Below are 20,967 nucleotides of genomic sequence, written 5' to 3'. Positions count from 1 at the left end.
GGCGGAGGTCGCGCGGTACCTGGCCGGCACCGGCGCGCCACTGCTGGCCAACGTGTACCCTTTCTTTTCTACTACTCTCACCTTGACTACTACTACGTGTTCTTCCTGCTTCGCTCGGTGGTCAATATGGCTCTGTTCATGTGGGTGGCGATGAGATACAAGTACAAGAGGGAGTTCCTGGAGGTCGAGCATCCGGAGTTCGGAGATCGCCGGCAGGGGAAGGCTGGGGATCGGCAGAAGCTGCATGGAGGGCTGGAGGCGGCGGCGATGGATGTGCGACTCCTTGCGCGGAAACCGATCTGTCGCGGAAAAAAAATAAATTGCCGCGTACAAAATTGCGTATGGGACCAAAATTTTAATGTTTTCGGAGTGAATTATTGGAAAATCTTGGAGATGGCCCAATACATTTTTGGGAGTTGGAAAACACTATGTTCTTAGAAGAAAATATTAGGTACTTTTGGAGATGCTCTTATTATATATTCTTGCAAAATGAACTTTTTGGTGTGCTGATACGTACGGGCGGGCCGTTGGTAATTACTTGCTGGGGTTGCACTCCAGGTGGCGACATGCCGGCCGGCCAACCAAAACTATTGTAACATGTCGTTTTTTATGTGACGTCATTGACTATTTTCTCAAAATGTTTCATGTAACGTGTGTTGCATGTTAGATGTTAGGTCAAATGTAAGTCAACTTGTGCATATCAAGCAATATAACTCTGTGCATATCATGCAATACTCAGTATAACTCTGTGCATATCTCTACTATAAGGGATCAATCAAAATTACATTTGGTCCACCCAGGAATTTGTCCCCCACAGAGATGGTTTTTGCTATATCTACCCCACTTTGTGCGACCAGAAAATCCCGTCTTTTAGAAATAAATGGCTGAGATCTGTTCTAACGAAACTTCGCTATGATCAGATGGCCTGAGTTGTTTTGGTAGTGAAGGCAGGCTTCATCACACCCCCACGCCGCTACCCCACGCCTGTAATCAGCGCGACGCGTGATGGCCCGAGCCGTGGCTACCTCACCCGCGATCAGCGCCGAGCGATAAAGGAAGGATCTCTTTCTTTCTTTTTTCCAAAAAAACACGGCGGATCCACCTCCGGCCGACCCCTCCTGCTTCGCGACGCGACTCCCGAAGGACGGGGCGACATGCGGCGCGGCCTGGCGGAGCCGCCGTGGCGGAGGCGGGGAAGCGAGGCGTGGTCGGGAGACGGCAGCGGCGGCTCCACGACCAGGAGCGCTCGTGCCTAGGGTTTGGGCGAAGGGCACGGCGGCCGCTTCACCTCCTGCCGACCCCTCCTCCGTGCGTCGATGGTCGCTGTAGACCCGCCGCCGCCTATCCTGGCCTCCCACGCGTCCGTAGGGGCTACGGCCTCCGTCGTATCCCACTCCCGCAGGGGAAGCCTTGCCAGCGACCACCCGCCGCAGGTCACGGCCCTCCGGCGCGGCGACTGGGTCAAGCTCATCTGCGGCGCCAGCTTCGAGGTACCATGTCCCTTCCACCTTGCTGCTTCACCCGTCACTACATTGGGCTCCAGGGACTACTGGCTGTGCACAGCAGTGTCAGATGGACAGGAAGAGCATCGAGTGCCTCATCTCCATGAGACGGTGAAAACCTTGAAAGGCAAAGTGGGAGGGGGCTACGCACTTTGTGCCGGTGTTAGCTTATAAGGAAAAGTGAATCAGGTTGTGGAGGACAATTCGCTGGTGCAGTTGGTGTTTGATGTGGTAGCACAGTGAGAGTAGCAGTGGCCGCGATGCAATATGCATGAGTGAAGAACTGACTGACTGCGGCACTGCGCTATGACCCTCATGTTGTTTACATGTTCATTGTTCATGCAGGATGCTGCTTTTTTTTTTAAACTAGCTTCATGCAGGATGCTACTGATGTCAGGAATTAATCTCTCACTTTTGCTAATGCATGACAACTTCAAAGCCTCCTAGAAGTAAAATTAATGATTAGTCCATCCAATATTTGAGTTATTAGATAAATAACAAATGTTTGTGGTGGGTATATATTTCTGCAAAGTGAAAAGTTATATTTTTCTATCTGCATTCTGCAATGATTTTACCAATATAAAAGAAAGAACTCGGTGTTATACACAAGTATTGCTTTGTTTTGATTATTATCATTTGATATTGCAGTTAGTTTCCTGCTTTCACTAGAAGTATCTGCCAACCTGTTAACTTCTGAATTCTGTTGCATCTGAAAAACTTTGTTTATTCTCTAGAGTTTGATCGTTAGGATTGCCCACCGGATTGCTCAAAGCCATGTGAGAAAGTTTGTCTGGCTGATGCAATATTACTGAAGTGTGCAATGGTTGGTGGAGAGCAAACTCAATCTGATCCCTTACGTGGTAAACATGAGGTATCAGTAGCTTTGGTTCTTTACTTATTTTATTTACTCTGGTCCTGTTATTTTCTTCATGAGCTTCATTTTCCTTATGAGATGAATCTGCCTTGTGTAGGATGGTGTAATTACAGAGCGGTGCTATGGATGTGGTCCATACTTGCAAGTTTGCCCATATGACAGAATAAGTTAGTGATGTGTCTTTCTTTTTCCTTCAGTTCTTGTCCTATATATGATGCAGCCATGGTTTCCGCATGTGAGGATCTAACACCAGGCTCACAATTTCCACAAGGACAAGGAGACACTGAGAGATGCTGTCGATAAACTTGTTTTTGACAAATTAACAGCAAGTTTTGACCTTCTGATAAGGTACTCTCTTGGCTTTAAATGCTGTTGATAAACTTATCTCTGTGTTCATCTAGACCAAAATCAATGGATATTAGGGAATTAGAAGAGCCTGAAGAGTCGATTTATTTTATTTTTATGATTTATTTTTTTTAGATGCCACCGTAGCGTTAGCACGTGCAATATACTAGTCATAATTAATTACTTAAAAGCGCGTGGTTTTAATTGGGTCTCTTTAAACCCATCTCGACTCCCTTTGGAAGGAAAAAAAAAAGTCCTTGCGCATCCCTAACCAACCAGGCCGGCTCGGCCTAGCCCAGCCCACCTCCTCTTTTCCTCGCACATGTGGAACAAAGGGCACTTGTAACACCCCAAATTAAATAGCATTCTATGTCTTCTTTCTGCAGTTCTAAATGTTGCAAATGCTTTTTAGGTGTTCACAAGGGCAACTAGAATGCTTACTTTAGCATCGTGGGTAAGTACACATGGGAATGTTCACGGATCAGGTGTCGGTGCCACGACGTACATGTCTCGAGTGTTGAATTCGTTGAGATACTTCCGCACTTCTGGGTCTAGATGTCTTGTCACATCGTCCCAGCAAAGCAGGCATGTCGACTTTAGGTCAAACCACTTGGTGACGCTCCAGCAGTGAAAGGCATACGCGCAGCTCCGTAGCTGCACCACGTGGATGTCCTCACGGCCCACCATATTCTCCTTCACTATCGTGCTGCATGTCAAAGCAGATGCCATCTTCGTCGCCCAGGATATCATCGGGGCAGCGGCGAATCTACCATTTTAGCTCAGGGTATACCGTCTAAAAAAATCATATATAATTCGGTAAATCTATTTTACCAATTCGGTAATAATTATAAATTAACAATGTAATTCGGTACATTTGCACTAAGTAACACAATAAGGCTTAAATTCATGGATTAAGTTTAAACCATCCACTAAATATGGTATAAATAGTTCAAAAGTCATACCGATAATTGAAATATAGGCATAAAAGATAACCTGAGACTTACAATGCTATTTTTCTGACTACTTTTTTTTTACGCTTTCGAAGGGACATAAATGTCTTGATTATATCATTTTCATTAACTTCAAAGAAAATATCCCGCTCAATGAAAGTGACTAGACTTATCAAAAGATCATCTCCTATCTTATTTCTTAACTTTGTTTTCACTAAAACCATTGCAGAAAATACCCTTTCAACACTTCTCAATATTATAATCAATTGCAACCTTTGAATTTTTAAAGCCAATGTATCTCTATCGAACTGCAATATGTGCCTTACAATCCATATGTTTGAGAATCCTATGTTCCAATTCTTCCAGATTATAGAATACCAAAAGCCAATAGTTGTAACACCCGAAAATTTGCTCCTTTTGAAATAGACGTAAATTGAGGTAATTTTAAATTTTTGTGCATGAAAACATAGGGAAGTAATATTTTTTTATTAAATTAAAATTCATCATAAGGAGTAGCAACATGGATGTGCATATATACATGCCGGTGCATTTGATCTATTGTAATGAGTGGTCAAATCCAAAATTCAAAATGAATTTCAAATGCTTTTGGAATTGGCTTTGAAGTAAAAGAAAAGAAAATTAGAAAATAAAAGCATTTAAAAAGTTGTAAAAATGTATTTTTGAAAACTTATCAAAATTTTTCATTTTTATTTGAATTGAAAAGTATATTTGAAATAATATTTAAATTTGATTTTGATTCAATGTTCAAATGAATTCAAAACCCATTTGAAAAAATATTAGGAAAAACAATTTGGAATAAAAATGAGCAAGCCTTGCCTTCTGGCCCACGGATTGCTGCAGCCGAGGCCGCGCTGCGCTGTCTCACACCGCCGGCCCAGCAGCCGTGTTCCCTCTCTCTCCGCGCTATGTCTCTCTGTCATCGCGACCCCGCCTCCTGAGTCGCTGACGAACTGGGCCGCTTGTCAGCCGCGTCTTCTACCTCGTGACCCGCCCGGACTCCGCCGTCGCCGCCGAGGAGTCCACGTTGCCCCCGCCGCCGCGTCGTCTTGCCGTGTGCTCCAAGTTCCCTGCCTCCCATAAATACCGAGCCCTGCACCCCGCCGCCTCCTCGTCCAGCTTTGGAAGCAAGCCATACCCGACATACATAGCGTTGTCTCTATTGGCTCCATGCTTCGTTGCCGCGACGTACGTACATGTCTTCCTGGTCGCCGGTGCTCGTCGTCTTCTGAAGCCATCATTGTTCTGATGGGAGAGACTCGGCTGCTGCCATCTGCAAGTGCTAAGTCGGTCGTCTTGGCCGCCGGCAGCTGCGGAACCACTAATGGAGGCGCACGACCGCGTGCATGAAATTCCAGTTGCTGCCTTCTTCTCGTCCTGCATGATCTTCACGTCCAGCCATGCAGGGCCATCAACGATGCTGCCTGTGTTCGTTGGTGAGCATCTCCATGCCTTCCTCTCTGCGTTGACTGCTTTTGCATATATGATATACGTCTACATGCCTTATCTACATATACTTAATCATGCATCAGCTATTTTTTTATTCAAAATTCTACTCCGTCTCTTCTAGATCAATGCGAGCTATCTTCTTTATCCATTCATCATATGTTTCTCCCAGCTCATCGATAGCCATGTTCTTTTGGTGTATAATAAATTCTGGACTGAGTATGTATAGCTCCAAAGTTAATATTCTTTTGGTATTTAGTTAAATTTATATTGTTGCAAAGGATTATAAATTATTATTAATATAATATTTCTATGCCATTCTAACAATATGAATATAAATGATCAAATAAAATATTAATTTGAATGGCGTACATATATTAGTATCTTTTACACGAAAATCTCCTTCCAATCGTTCAAACTTCATACCTTAAGCATTTGTAATAATTAAACCGTAGCTCCGATTAGCGTGCTTTTCACGTCTGTGTGTTCGTAGCGATGCGTAGAATCGTATTTTAAACTCTTTTACTTATTTTTCTATGATTGGTGTACTATTCTAATTTAGATCTATTGTTTGCTTTGTGTATGATTGTATGAATGCTTGTGTGGTGCTTTATGATTTCGTCTAGTCGGTGAGATATACGTGGTGATCAAGAAGAAGAAGAAGAACGTTGAAGATTAAATCTTACTGAAGGATCGGTGTTTTAAGGCAAGTATAGCATGGGATCTTCCTTGTTGTCCTATACACCTTTAAACATTTAATTCATACTGCATGTGTCTACCTTGAGTGCCATTAAGGATTTCCTAGTACTTTGTACTTGTACCTTGACACCTTTGGGTTGTTGCATTGGATACTTATAACTTGACTAATGTAATATGCAATAAACATTAAAAGATGTTTTTTAGCAACATGAAATCAGGGGGCTAGAGCATTGAGCTATTTTTATGGTGCTCTAAATTCCTCTCCCTAAGAACTTATCTATAAGTGATCATCCAGAACTTACAGTACAGCTGTGAGGGCTACATGGCTCTGGCTTTAGCTCAGTATGAGGACCTTTTCTAGCTTGTTAGTGGTTACCTTTATTGGCGTAAGAATGGCTTGCCGAATCGGATATAGGACAGCCTCTGTCCCCTTATGTATAGGCTGCGTGTCATTGTGTCATCGGGAAGGGGGTTCCTACATCTGTTTGTCGAGTGAATCTAATGGCCCTAACTTGTTAGACGAATCTTTGAAAGGCTTCATAGTGAACCCTACCGACATTCCTTGGAAGTGGGCCAAGAGATTAGCTACCTCGGGTGAAAGGGTAAATCACGACTCACAGTGAAAGTGTACAACCTCTGCAGAGTGTAAAACTGGTATATCAGCCGTTCTCACGGTCACGAGCGGCCTTAAAACATTTACGGAATAGATGATCACTAATGGTTAATGATGATGAACACATATGATACTGATGATGAATATGCTCACTAATTATTACTGTTTATGCTATTCATCATTCATGTTTACCTGATCATGTGTTTATATGGGCTTGTGATAAACTTGTTGCTACTCAATTGCTAAAATCATGACTCATTAAAAGCTAATCGCAGTTAAACCAGTGTCAGCCTTTTGAGCCTCATGAACCCCATGTTATATTTGTTGAGTACGACATATACTTACGCTTGCTTTACTTTTTAAATCTTTGGAAAAAAATCCGGATGGGTACCAGATTGCTAGAGTTTAGAAGAATTAGGCTTGTGATCAACCAGTCAGTTGTCCCTGTGGATTTGGAGTCTTCGCCTGAAGATCGGAGTTGTCTTTCCGCTTTCTATACTCTGAGGTTATAATCTTTATACTAATACGCTATGTATTTAAGCATTGTCTTTTGATATTACCCTTATTTGTAGCTATATGTGAGATTTGACTTCCTGGGCTCACATATGGTGTGTATCTGGTTTTGTTCTTAAAACCAGGTGCTACAATAGTGAACTATCGTGTAGGCGTGTTCGTACTTGCTGCGTGGGCCACTTCCTGGGCCTTATAACTTGCTGCTTCCGTGATGGCGTGATCAGGCGAGTATTTTTTCTTTTTCTTTATAAATACATATGTATAATACCTATATTATATTGTACACTTGCCGTTCAAACAAGGTATGCCAGGGCATACCCGGCATACCTGTGGCTCCGCCACTGCCTTGGGGTAAGAGTGCGTCGCCTCCGTGGAATGTGCGCACCACCGGCCGCCGGCCATGGCTGGCACTCAGGGTCTTGGTCACATGGCAACATAAGTGCACATAGGACTTGGTCTCGATGGTGTCGGTCCAACCTGGTGGCGCTGATGGTCCGCAGAATGCGGTGGGTCATGGTCGACACTGAGCATGCTGTTTTTGATCAAGCACGACGATGATCCGCCAGTGTTGTTTGACCCTATTGCTTTGCTCTCGTTTCGACTCGTCTGCCACAATTGCCGTTATCACATCTCACCTCTCTGGTGCTCCTGCTCCCTCGCTCGTCCAATTTCCACCCGTCAATGCAGCTTAGTATATATATGAACGGTTGTCTTTTGACTACCCGCTTCACGAGCAAGGTTGCAAATGTGGAATCAATTCAAAGCTAAGGGTTATTTGAACTTTAATTCTACCCTGTGAATGTGAGTTTCAATTTTGAAGGTGCAACACCAACTCCTTGCATTGCTTCGTTTCTCACGCGGCTTTTGTAGGATGGTAGTTTCCCACACCGATCGTCTTTTATTAATGGTGAAGCTTACCGAGGGGCGCTTGCCATTCGGCCAAGAACTTCTCCCTTCCTGCTGAACCGCCTCCGTGACTCCTCAAATGCATCTCATCTCATCTCATTTCATCCGACAAACAGCCTCCACATCTGCTGTCTGCTCCTCTCATCTCAATTGACGGTCCTCTCTTTTGGTCTGTGAGCTCTTTTTGGAAACAAAATATCTGCAAACTTTCTTGATTGGTGAAGTTCTCAATCGAATGTCCTCATCAATTATTTTTCTCGTTCTCTCATATGTGGAAGAAATTTTTGTCCTCCTCTCCTCCACTTAGCATTTAAACAAAAATTTCCAATCCAATGTAGTTTGTATATTTAATATCTTCCACATGTCCTCTCATGTTAGGTATTGTTCGGTATGTGACTTCAATCTTTTAAGAATGAGCAAGTGACCCCTAATACTAATTAAAGTAAAATCATTGAACTATTTTTTAGTGTGATTAGAACTTTCTAAACTTTTATTTTCTAATTATTGCTTGACATGTTAAGAAGATGTATGAAGCAGCAATGGCAGCAAGCATTCAATCAGATGCTACAACCAATGTGGTCTCAAGAGCACGTGAACATAACGAGGTTAATACTATACTCTTCAAAATATCTATGCTAATCTTCTCGTATATTATTTGAGAAATCTAATATTATTATAAATTGCTGAAAATAATATATTGCATCGTTTTCTATAGTGACCAGACAATGGTTCATTGAATTGCTCAATTCAAGTGCAACAAAATTTTGTACACTGGTGAAAGGGCCTGTAGTTTAGTGGTTACAAGAGCCTCAGTAGCACCTTAGGTCCTGGGTTTAACTCCCCACGGGAACGATTTTTTAGGATTTAACGGCGTTGTGCTTTAATTCAGTTGTAGGCAATGTTCTCGTCAACAATTAATGAGACGCTTGTGGTGGCATCGCCAATCTCGAGGATTATTTGTCAGCCCAGTCATCGAAGATGCTCATAGGAGTAGGTTTGCGTGCGTGGCGTTCGTAGGGGCGAGTGTGCATGTGTTGTGAAGGTCTGACTTGTACTGTGTAATCGCAAAAACATGTACACCGCCTGTTGTTTGCGCCTTAGATATGTTCATAATATGTGGTGCACATAAGTACATTGCATAAGTTTATTTGATTCAGGGTTTCGAACTTAGTGTTGACATTTTTCTGTTTTCATTTATCTTTTAGATGGATCATCGAAAGCATCTTTCTTTTAGTTTGACTGGCCTAGAAGCTGGTGATCAGAGTCATCTAATGGCAGCAACAAGAGTAAAGAACCATCGTGACAAAGTTATGGTTGTTGCTCATGCACTGCAGGAAACTCGTAGAATATATTTCGTTAATAACTAGTTCTGTTATGATGCTGATGCTACTGTCTATGCCCTCAGTCACTTGGATGGGGATGCTTATTTTATGAGAGGAAAAAAAAAATTGGAACCGGTGATGATGGTGTTACCTTCTTCTGGGTGAAGAGTATTGTTCCTAGGGAAAATACCTCAACAGAGTTTATGGAATTTCTAGTTGAAATGAAGGTTTTCCTATTTTGTTTTTATGTTTTGTTCATGTTAGTTTGTTTTGTGAATCCTATTTTTTATTTTAACTGTCTTGATATGTGTACAGTCTCTTGATCTCACAGGTGAATTATATCTCTTTATATGACATGGTATATATGGCTAGTTTCAATTTAAGTATTTTTTTTTTGGCTACCACATTGTTGTGACTTCATCTTGAATTATTGCAATTTCATTCTAGTATTATGAATTTAGGGTGTGTTTGGTTGAGCTGTGGCTGTGGGAAAAAGCTGCTGTGGGCTGTGAGCTGTGGGAAAGCTGCTGTGGGCTGTGAGCTGTAGAAAAGCTGAAAGCTGTTTGGTTAAACAAGTATAAAATATACCTTCTATCTTTATCTCTCTTGAAACAACTATGAAAAAGCTTTTTTATGCCACCAATTTCGAAAAGCAGAAAGCCAAAAGCCAAAAGCAGGGTCAAACCAGCTTTCAAAAATGTACTACGGAAAAGCAGCTGCTTCTGAAAAAGCAGCCTGAAAAAGCAGCCCCTTTGGTTGGGCTTTTGGTTTTTTGGGCTAAAAGCCAAAGCCAAAAGCCCAACCAAACGCACCCTTAACCAGTGTCATGTCACAGTGTGTTTGTGATGTCAGTTCTTATATGTTTGTTCTTGTAGTTCTTATACATTTTTCCCTGTGTTGGTGTTTATTAACGTGTCACTTGTTTTAAGTACTTAGCCACATTTTATAAACATGTACCTCCTAGCTTTACTAGGTTGTCATCCCTAGTGATGATGTCGGAGATATGTGTTGGTACTACATAGTATTACTAGAATAACACTAAGCGGTTCTTATTAATGCAAGTGACTAGAGAGACTATATATAAATCTATGAATACAAAGTATCCACAAGCGCACAGATAATATACCGTTGTAGTATTTTACTCGAGAGTATTCTAGGTATCGTTATTTATATTTTTACCACCGGGAAGGTCTAGCATGGATATATATTGATAACTTATACTATTGAAGGAGAAATAAACCATAGCCAATATTATACTCACAACAGGGGTAAGTCATAAGATAAAAGATGTATAAATAATAAGTAATGAGAATAATAAATCACTCAGAGCACTCCTTTCTATAGCATTAGCATGGTCAGGTAGAATATTAGAGTAATAATTCCTAAGTCATTCTTAATTATGAGTCAAAGCATATATTTGATTAGTGCAATTACACCTAGTAATCATGGCTAAGATCATCATCATATCTACACCTAATGGATATTACCAAGGAAGAATGAGGGCAGAGCTCGTTCTACCTTCGTAATCGGACCCTACTTGCACCTATATTCGGGGAGTGGACTACGAAGGACTCAACGGGAGTGTCACATCTGCGATCTACCACATAACCCAGAATATAGGGTATATCCGTAGGTAAACAACGTATAAGCACCACGCTTATACAATGTCGACCACCCACCCCGTGTACATCAGAGTGAGCGCTATACGAATCTATGCATAAAAACAATGATAAACTAGCTATACTAAATATATAATCAAAATAAACGTTGAACATCATAATGAAGAACATGAATAAGATGAACACTGAGATTGTCATAACAATTGTAACTAGCATATAAAAACAATGGAGAAATAAGAGACAGAGGGGTACAAAGTTTATACCGAACCACACTCTTGACAAGATCGGGAATCCAAGCGAAGTCCTGCTTGCCTCCCTCTAGATCTATCCTAACTAGCTATGCTATGGAGGAGAAGGAGCTCTGAGGATATTAGGGTTTCTATCTTCTCAAATGACTTGATGACTAGGGTTATGCCTGGGGTGAGAGGCAGGGACAGGATTATATAGCCCTGAGGGTCCAACGTGAGCCCTTGGATCAAACTGACTTAAGCAACGGCCTAGATGCATCCTCAAAGGCGATGGGAGATCGACATACGAAGCTAGCTGACAGGTGGGTCCACAGGGGCCGGGCAGCCCCATCTGTTAGGGGGTGGCCCTCCGCTTCGGTGACGTGGCTTTCGAACCCTTCTAGAGTCTTCCCACGTAGGTACCGTGGCGGAACTCCGTGTTTTCCTTTGACGATTAGGTCCTCCTTGGCGGTTTTCTGATTAAACCCTGCTGGAAACACAGATTCACCAAAACTTGTGGAATTTATTAGTTTAAACCCCTAAACCTTCATTGGTGATTATATTTATGCCATTATACATGTTTAATTGATGGTTTATATTAGTTGTTAACTACCATCAACAAGCTGCTTCACTTTTAATTGTTATTTTAGCTATTTTCGTTTGCTTTATTTTCCATATTCTAATCATGTTCTTATATGTTTTAGCAATAGTCTTATCATTCAGCTTTCTTGATGTAATAGATATGAAAGTCATACCTAATTCCCGTGGCAAAGTGCGGACAATTTACATTTCAATGCTTCTGGTTTTTGCACAATAGTGAAGAGTGCTTATTGTAATTCCTGAGTTCTCCAACAGACAGTTAGATACTTACATTTCCAAAATATACCTAGATGTTCTAAATACTCTATGCTCCATAATAATAATAATATGAGAGGAGTCCATACCTAATTTCTGCAGCAATGCACGAGAAATACATTGCTAATTCCTACACAACACGCGGGGAGTTCTTCTAGTTATTACTATTGTCATCCGAAACACTTTACAAACACATGTCGAACTCGATTTGTACGGTATGTCTTCGACATGTTCGAATAGACTTACTCCCAATATGGTTGCTCCAAGAAAGAGGTCGTCATATATATATTTATAGCTGATCAATCTACTTTATGTAGGGTCACAAGAATCAAGTCACGTTATAACTTATTTTCAATAGTCAAGCATTGCTACTCTGGAAAGCGATGATGCTCAGCAGTGGGCAGACCTTCCCATAGAGATGGTGGATGTCATGGTCCAACACCTTGATCTCTTCAGCACCACCTAGCTTGCAGCCATCTATACATCTTGGGAGGTGGTTGTCACCTGAAACACCACACTGCCATTTGGCATGACATGCCTGCTTATGACTAGTGAAGAAGAGGACGACTACGGGGTTCACCATGATGACTACGAGGAGTGGACCTACCAGCTAATGGACCTCACATGCGAGGGAGGGTCGGTCTCATCCCGGGTGATCATCTAGGACATGTGGGAGCAGTGGTGGGTCAGAGTGAAGGACGACTAGCTCATGTCATTAACGAATATGGCAACACCTAGCTCCTCAACCCTTACACCAGCCATCAAGTGGAACTGTTGCTGAAAGGTCCTAGTTTGGTTTTGGTAATTGAGTGACAACCTAGGTGGACTAATGTGTTTATGTGAGATACATAGGTAATTAGTCTACAATTACATCTTGTTGAGCAACCTATGCCATGAAGGTGAAGATGGCTTGAGATGTTGCAAAGCTCATACATTCGATGAAGGAGCTCATTGCATATGAGACATGACATTGAGTCATGTGACTAAGGTGGAGAAGATCAAGATGAGGCTTGGCATGATGGACCGGTTGCAAGAGTGAAGGGCAAGTCGAGGACTTGGCGCCGATGGACCGAGGCAACAGTGAAGAGCAAGTGAGGTCAAGATTGATGAACCAATAAGGTCACTTGATGATATGAAGTGGATCATATCATTATTGATCAAGTTGGTGCATGTGTTGCATCGACATTGGAGGAGATGAAATGTAATGCTCAAGGCAAAGGTACATTTGTAGGGCATTTCCTTTCACCGGTCTAAGTTGAGTAGAGAACTACTTGACCAGGTTTAGGATAGATAGCCGTACTATAAATAGGAGAAATGTTTTAGTTACAATGGTTATCTAGTGCCACTAAGTGTGAGTCTAAAGTGCATATCCATTGTGCTTAGTGACGTGGTGAGGTGTAAGAGAAAAGTCTTTCAAAATGTTTGAAAAGTGCTAACATGACAGAAACACATGTCACAACACTTGTACATGTTGATCTTGGGGGTTGTCCATTTAGGATGGATAGCCCTCTGAATAAGCTTTCCGGAATGTCCAAGATCATCGAGATCGGAGTTTAGAGCTAAAAATTATGGCTATTTTAGTTTTCTTGGTGAATTCTGAGAGCCCACACCGAGCTCCGGTCCTGACCGGAGATCCGGAAGATACTCGGTTTTATAATTGCTCTAGGCTAAGAGTTTATACCGAAGGTCCGGTCACCAAAGCTGGAGGTCCACTTTTTGCTCTAAAAATGTTTTTCAGAATCTGAGTGCTCCTACCGGAGGTCCGGTTGCCAAACTGGAGGTCCGGTTTTCGCCCTAAAATTGGTTTCTTCTCAGAAGCTGAGAGCCTCAACCGAAGGACCAGTGGAAACCAGAGGTTCGGTTTTGCGCTGACAGATGTGTTTTAGCACTAAAAACCGGAGCTCCGGTTTGGACCAGAGGTCTGGTTCTGGGCGTTTTAGCACTAATGGTCAGATTCAAAAAGAGCCGTTGGAGTGGCGTGGGAGTGCACTTCGGCCACACCCTTGGGTGGCTGGTTGGCTAGTGGATAAGGGGTGTTCCCCCTACTTCTCCCTTACCCCCTTGGCTCATTTGTTGAGTTTGGGGACTAAAGCTCTAGGGTTCTTCCTCCTCTCCTCTCTCTTCCCTCCATTGCTATGTGCTAAATCTTGAGAGGAGATTGAGTGCCCTTTGTGGGTGTGGATGAGAGCTTGAAGATCCACCTCCTCCCCTTCCTCTCCCTCTCAAGCTTGGTGCTAATTTGAGTGAGGGATTGAGAGCCTAGTGTGTGTATTTGAGGATTGCATTTGGTGGCACTAGGAAATCTTTGTGATTGGGGGGGGGGGGGGTTCATGTTACTCTTGGTGATTGCCATCACCTAGATGGCTTTGTGGATTGTGGTTTCCGTTGTGAAGCTCGCGTGGTGATTGTGCGGTGCTCCGGAGAAGAGCTTTGTGAGAGGTATTGTGCTCACAGGAGCTACGAAGAGCGACTCTGGTTGAGCGTGTCATTGAGCTACACTCACTTCGGGTAGGTTCTTGCGGCACCCTAGTGAGGGCTTAGCATGGTACCAATTAGCTCGCGAACCACTAAGTGAACGGTCTACACAACGGGGACTAGCATGTTAGCAAGCACGTGAACCTCGGGATAAAAATCACCATGTCATGCTTGTCTTCCCGTTGGTTTGCATCCCCTTTACACAAGCCTATATTTACTTTCATATATATTGTGCTTGTGTAATTGCTCTTGTAATTAGTTTGCTTGTGTAGCCCCGACCCCAGGGCTCCGACTCGTCCGATCCCGCCGGGAGGTCTCCGCCTCGTCCGACCCCCGAGGGTCGGATTCCGTCTCGCCCGGCCCCCAGGGCGAGATTTTCGCCTCGCCCGTTCCCTGGGGGTCGAATTTGCTACCGGACAAAAGCAGTGGCCCCAGGATGGGACCCGAACCGCTTCAACCACTACGGCGTGGAGGCGCACTCCCAGGAGCACGTCTCAGGAGCGTCCTGATGCGACTGGCGGTCGCAACAGTCCATGATGGAAGACTCACGTCACCCACCGCGTCATCAGGCCAACACTGTGCTGCCAACTACCTGCCTGACCACCGCCCAACGTCAGTCAACCGACGTCAGTTGAGTGGCACTGTACCGCCAGCCCCCCGTATGGCCTCTGTCAGGGGACCCTTTGACCTTTCCGTCCGCTCGGATGGGATGGAAGACAAGAACGGCGCACGACGCCCGCACGTATCCTGCAGCGGCCAACAGGACCCCGGTGCGACGCCGCTGCCACCACGATCTAAAGGGTCAGCGGGACCCATACGAAGAGGAGAACGGCATACCCCGGGAGCCTTAATTTCTCTTTCTTTTTTCCCTCTTCCCTTCTCTCGGTCTCTGGTATCCTATTTTCTCCCCTTGGTCTATAAAAGGAAAGGCAGGACACCGTTGAGAGAGAGAGAGAGATCGATCGACCGACATATCGAGTAGTACAAACATCGAGCAATCAAACCACAGAGACTTAGGAGCTCCTCCCTCTCTCAGTCAGTTTGTAACCCCTACTACAAACTCAGTGCTGGTAACACGAGCAGCCCGAAATTGGACGTAGGGACATTCGGCCTAAACCAGTATAATTCTCGTGTCCTCTTAGCACACCATCCGGGTCAGACGCGCAATATTAGAAATTTCCTAGTTAGTTTGCTCGAAACAACGACACTCAGCTTACAAATCGGCCTCCCTATCGCCACCGGCTGCCAACAGCACGCCGCGGCCGTGCGCAGCACCAGTCAGCAGTCAGCACAAGCAAACGCCAACGCTACGAAGCCGGGGCAGACGTACAATGGCACCACCGCGCCGAGTGTACCCGCGCGCGCACCTACTTTCTCCTGCTGCTCGCGCTGCTTCTCTGCCGCCTTGTGCGCCGCGTGGCCGAGGCACAGTCCCAGCCGGTGGACGACGCGCAGCTACTGCTCCGGGTCAAGAGCGCGTGGGGCGACCCGCCCGTGCTCCGGACATGGAACGCCTCGGCCCCGGGCGCGCCCTGCACCTGGAAATTCGTCTGGTGCGATAAGGCCGGGCGCGTCACCAACCTCACGCTCGCCAGCTCCACCGCCAGCGTGGCCGGCCCCTTCCCCGAGGCCGCCATCGGGGGCCTCACGGCCCTGACCAACCTCGACGTCTCCAACAACAGCATCTCCGGCGCGTTTCCGACCACGCTCTACCGCTGCGTTTCGCTCCGGTACCTCGACCTGTTCCAGAACAACTTCACCGATACCATCCCGGCGAGTCTCGGCGCGCAGACGAGGCTTCGGACCCTGGGGCTGGCCGAGAACACGTTCCTTGCGGGCGAGCTGCCGGCGTCGTTCAAGAACCTCACCAACCTAGTCAGCCTCTGGGCATCGCAGTGCAACCTCGTCGGTGACTTCCCGAGCCATGTGCTTGAATTGAAAGAGTTAAATGTACTGGACCTGTCCCTTAACACGTTTACCGGAAGCATACCTGCGGGTGTTTGGAGGCTCAGCAAGTTGCAAGGACTGTATCTGAACGGGAACAACTTCACCGGCGACATGGTGTTTAATGACTTCGCCGCGATGAGCTTAATGTATATCGACCTTTCGGAGAATTATAAGCTTACTGGAGCCATCCCGGAAGTCTTTGGGACCTTGAAGAACCTAACACTGCTGTTCCTCTCCAGCAACAACTTCTCTGGTGAGATACCAGTGAGCATCGGCCAGTTGCCGTCACTGTTAGTATTGATGCTTGCCAATAACAGGTTTTTACTGGCACACTCCCTCCGGACCTCGGAAAGCACCCGGGCTTGCATTATGTCGAGGCTGATTACAACAAGCTCACCGGCACCATCCCGGAAGGTCTGTGCGCCAGAGGCCAGTTCAAGTACCTCACTGCCAATGGCAGGCCTCGCAAACTGCCCAACTCTGCGATACGTGGCTCTAGATGATAACAATCTCTCCGGAGATGTTCCAGAAGACTTGTGGATGGCACCGCAGCTTTATTACTTGTCACTACAGAGTAACCAGCTCACCGGGAGTCTTCCAGCCATGATGTCTAGCAACCTTGTGACATTGCGCTTAGGCAACAACCAATTCAGTGGCAGCTTATGTTCGTGATGCTTAGATCAGTTGCGCTCAAGAAACTCACGGCTGACAACAACCAGTTCTCCGGCCTAATACCGGGCAGTTTTGGTGATGGGAGTAAAATTCATGAGTAGTTCTTCGACTTGGCAATGATGTCATCTAGATTCCTCTGTTCTCAAAATTATATTTTTTGGATGAAAGAAACTTGGTTTCGGGTCTTATCTAGATCCAAGTTCCGTCTGAATCACTGCTATGCCAATGGGAAACCACGCAGTAATCCAGGAAATTAGAAGCTTCCCAGCAAAGCATAACGGGCTCATACAAGTCGAAGGTAGCTCAAAGTACAAAATCACGAGTTCAAGCCGTCTGATTAATCATGATTCCTTATCTTAGTCGGTATTCTAAACTCGTCTTGGAGCTACGACTTAATTAGACCGATAAGATTTGTGGTCGTCTGATTAATTATTATTTTCTTTGTCGAATACGCACGAGTGTGCATATCATTGCATTAGAAGGAGTGAAGTATATAGTACAAGAGTGCCTTTACCGGCTAAAGTTTCCACGAGTGGCTACATTTTGAACTAGAACAACCCGGGATCCCTGCATGATCCAACAAAGCTAAGACTCAGCCAACAATGCCAGCCTCAATCCAACGATCAGCTTCCGCCTTGATAAGTTGGAGAAGCTCGCTCACAGTGGCTGTAGCATCCCGGAAGCACCTGGCATTCCGTTCCTTCCACACCTGCCAAGAGACTGGAGCAAACAGGTAGTCCATGCCTGATCTTCGGTCTCCGTCATGCAGTGATCGCAGGCACCTCCACCAACGCAGTGTCGAGTTTAGTGACTTCAGTTGGTAGTGCTGAAATACAACTACCTCTTAGGTCCAGGATTTGCAAGCTCTGTAATTTTCCGATAGATCTGGGAAATGCATAAATATTTGAATGACGACCGCGTGAACCATCATACTGAGCATTTACATATTTCAAGTGGCGCAATAATCCAATGTTGTCTATGTCTTTTTGCGCAATTTTGAACTGTGCATCCTTCAGATCCAATGTTCTTAACATCCTCAACTCCGGTGAACAAAGTGAAGGTGCGGGCTTCATTGGTCTCTCACCAAAGGAAGTTAATGATCGGACACAGCTCCAATCCACTCCAACATTTGTGCAGCTCTCGCCATGGTATGCCACATGACGGAATTTCTCTCCAACTACCACTCCAGCTACATTGTCTTCTGTCAAGTAAACAAAATTCTCCTCTCTGGATATCGAGATTATTGTATCACGCACGATATCATGAACACGGCAGCTCTTAACAACTCCTTCGATATTTACTTTTGCTGGTAGAATCATGCTTCGGCTGATTAGCTGCTGAAAGTAACTTTCTCCAACTTCCTCAACTATTACTCGACCCCTGGCAGTAACCAGCCCCTCTGCAATCCACCTATCTACCAGACGCCTCCTTTTAATTTCAAAGTCCTCAGGAAAAATGCTTAGGTATAGAAAGCATGGCTTGAGATGGGATGGCAAATGACTGTAGCTAAGAGTTACTATCCTTCGCACAGGTTCGAGGCTTGGGTTGTTCTCAAGCTCCGAATGGAGTTGGTTATAAAATTTCCCCCACTCCTCTATCTTCTTACTGGCAAGGATGCCTCCTACTGTGAGAATAGCCAGTGGTAAACAACCACATTTTTCTACCAGATGTGTTACTGTGTCCCTCAAATTCTTATTGTTTTCTAGGTCTTTGTGATGCTTCCGTGCCTTCCTTAGTAGCAACTGTATGGCATCATCTACCTCTAGGGGTTTGAGATGGTAGACAAAGGATTCATCGGAAGTGCATCCATTTGCTATATCAGCATCACGTGTGGTTACTATGATCCGACTGCCTTTGTTATTTGTGCTTGGAAAAGCAATACCGTGAATCCAGTTCCATGCTTCAATGCTCCACAAGTCATCAAGAACAACAAAGTACCTTCTATCCTTTAGCTCCCGTATGAGGTAGCTTGCAAGGTCATTGATTTGCAATTCCTTCCCTTCAAGTTCTTTCAAACAGTTCTTCAACGATTCTTCACCCAGCAGTTGCCTAATCATATTTTGGAGGAGCTCTTTCTTCACAAATGATTGTGATACAGTGATCCATGCACAACAAGAGAAGTTATTTGCAATGTCTTCCTTGCTTTCATATATCTTCCTGGCAAGAGTAGTTTTACCCAAACCGCCCATGCCGACCACAGAGATAACACGTGCTTGTCCATCATTGGCACGAACTTCTTGTACCATTTTAAGCACATCCTGCTTTGGTTTGTCAAAGCCAACAAGCTGTGCTTCATCAATGTTGGTCGCAGAATGGTTGCGAATATCTTCCAAGTAGGACTCTGTCTCATCCATGGTGTTGGATGCCTCTGTCTTGATTAAGTTGTAGCGTGTGTTCCTCTTGCTCACTTCTTCAACTCTTGCCCTGAGATTGCGAATCTGGACAGCAATCCGGTGGCGGTCTTTGAGCTTCATCATCTGTTGTGATAGGCTTTTGCTCCCGACATGTACCTTGAACTCGTCAAGGCAATCTTCAATGTCATATGACAGATCTCGTACTTGCTTTGCCCAGACCTTCACCAGTTTATCTTTTTTCTTGGTTACTTCAGGGGCTACCAAGAACGCTTGCATAGTTTCTAGTTCATCTTTCATGAACCTGCCGGTCAAATTAGGTTCAAGAAGAAATGTATCATTTTCCAACTTTTGGAACTGTCACAACTTTTATATTACACTTAAAAATACATATTGATCACTCGGACAATTGCACAGGAACTGATTCGAGCGACTAGATGAAAACGTCGCTGCCGCTCGTGCGTTTCTGCATGCATGCGCCGGACCAGAGCTAGCTTGAGCAAGGGAACCTTGCTTGCCGCCCAAATGGCATGCATGGGGCAAGCTAAGGAAAAGTTTGCTGCTTGCTATTAGGACGAGACGACGAGTGAACTAGCTAGCTAGCTTGCCAGAGGAGAGCAAAGCAAAGCTGTAGAGCCTGTTTGGAGAGGCTCCGGCTCTAGCTACTGCAGCACCACTGTGGAGGAGCCGCCCGAGTAAAAATCACAGCTCCTCTGGCTCTGTTGGTTTCGCAGTGCAATTTCGAGAGAGACGGAGCCTGGAGCCGCTACAGTCACCAACTGTGTTTAACAGGACCGAGGCATGAGGAGCCGGGAGCCCCTGGAGCCGCGCCCAACACTGCCTTATGTTGATTGCCTACGAATGCAAACTACAGTAGGTACTAGCCTCGCTCGCTAACACGCCCAATTTCTTCATTCAACCTAAGGAACAACTTAGCTATAGCTGGTGAAAGCCTGAAAGGTATATTAGAGCATCTCTGAGAGACTCTCCATATTCTTCCTACATATTAGGAATAGAGATTTTGATGAAAAACTACCCTCTAACAGCTTTTCTAAATGGTCATACAAATATAGCCATCTTCTATTCCGGATTTTTCGTTAGCCAAAAATAGAAGATGAGAATGGCTCTATAGAGTGTGCATGAGATATAGAAAAACTGTTGGGGAGTGAAAAGATATAGAAAATGATTTTTATACAAATGACTCTCTAAATGATGATTTAGAGAATGAGATTTAGAAAGGCTCTTGGAGATGCTCTCGGAGACGAAGACGGATGGATCGTACATACGTACCAGATCTCCTTCTGCACCCCCATGAGCAGGCTCATCTCTTCCGAGGCAGCCGCGGCGGCCTTGCTGATGGCGCTCCCCAGCATGGACCTGGCCATGCTCAGCACCGTCTCCGCCATCTCGCTCGATCTCGCCGGCCTCTTTCTGCTCTCTCTCTCTCTACCAGCTGATGACTAGTAGAGGATCGGAAGAAGCTCACAACAGGGAGGGAAGCTCGGAACACTGGGAGTCTGGGACTGGGAGATATGCACAAGAACAAAAGAACAAGTCTTGGTGGGCCGGTTTACTTTAGTAAAGCAGATGCAAAGCACGTACAAGAACAAAAGAACAAGTCTTGGTGGGTTTA

The 20,967-nt window shown here is 44.8% G+C and overlaps 1 long non-coding RNA gene and 2 pseudogenes across 1 annotated transcript; 2 read left to right on the top strand and 1 right to left on the bottom strand.

Annotated features, from left to right (window-relative positions):
- Positions 1-2,668: 2,668 nt before the first annotated feature.
- Positions 2,669-7,129, top strand: LOC136541365 (uncharacterized). Its single transcript, XR_010780343.1, has 3 exons — positions 2,669-2,724; positions 6,842-6,952; positions 7,086-7,129. It is a non-coding gene; the product is annotated as an uncharacterized lncRNA (long non-coding RNA).
- A 7,939-nt stretch (positions 7,130-15,068) lies between these two features.
- Positions 15,069-16,983, top strand: LOC136543130 (receptor-like protein kinase 5; annotated as a pseudogene).
- Positions 16,984-17,409: 426 nt separating this feature from the next.
- LOC136541364 (putative disease resistance RPP13-like protein 3) lies at positions 17,410-20,837 on the bottom strand (annotated as a pseudogene).
- Between the last annotated feature and the right edge of the window lie 130 nt (positions 20,838-20,967).

This window comes from Miscanthus floridulus, chromosome 3, assembly GCF_019320115.1.
Source record: "Miscanthus floridulus cultivar M001 chromosome 3, ASM1932011v1, whole genome shotgun sequence".
In the NCBI taxonomy this organism is placed as follows: domain Eukaryota; kingdom Viridiplantae; phylum Streptophyta; class Magnoliopsida; order Poales; family Poaceae; genus Miscanthus; species Miscanthus floridulus.
The sequence above is the reverse complement of the archived record's forward strand: the minus strand, read 5'-3'. Positions and strand labels throughout refer to the sequence as shown.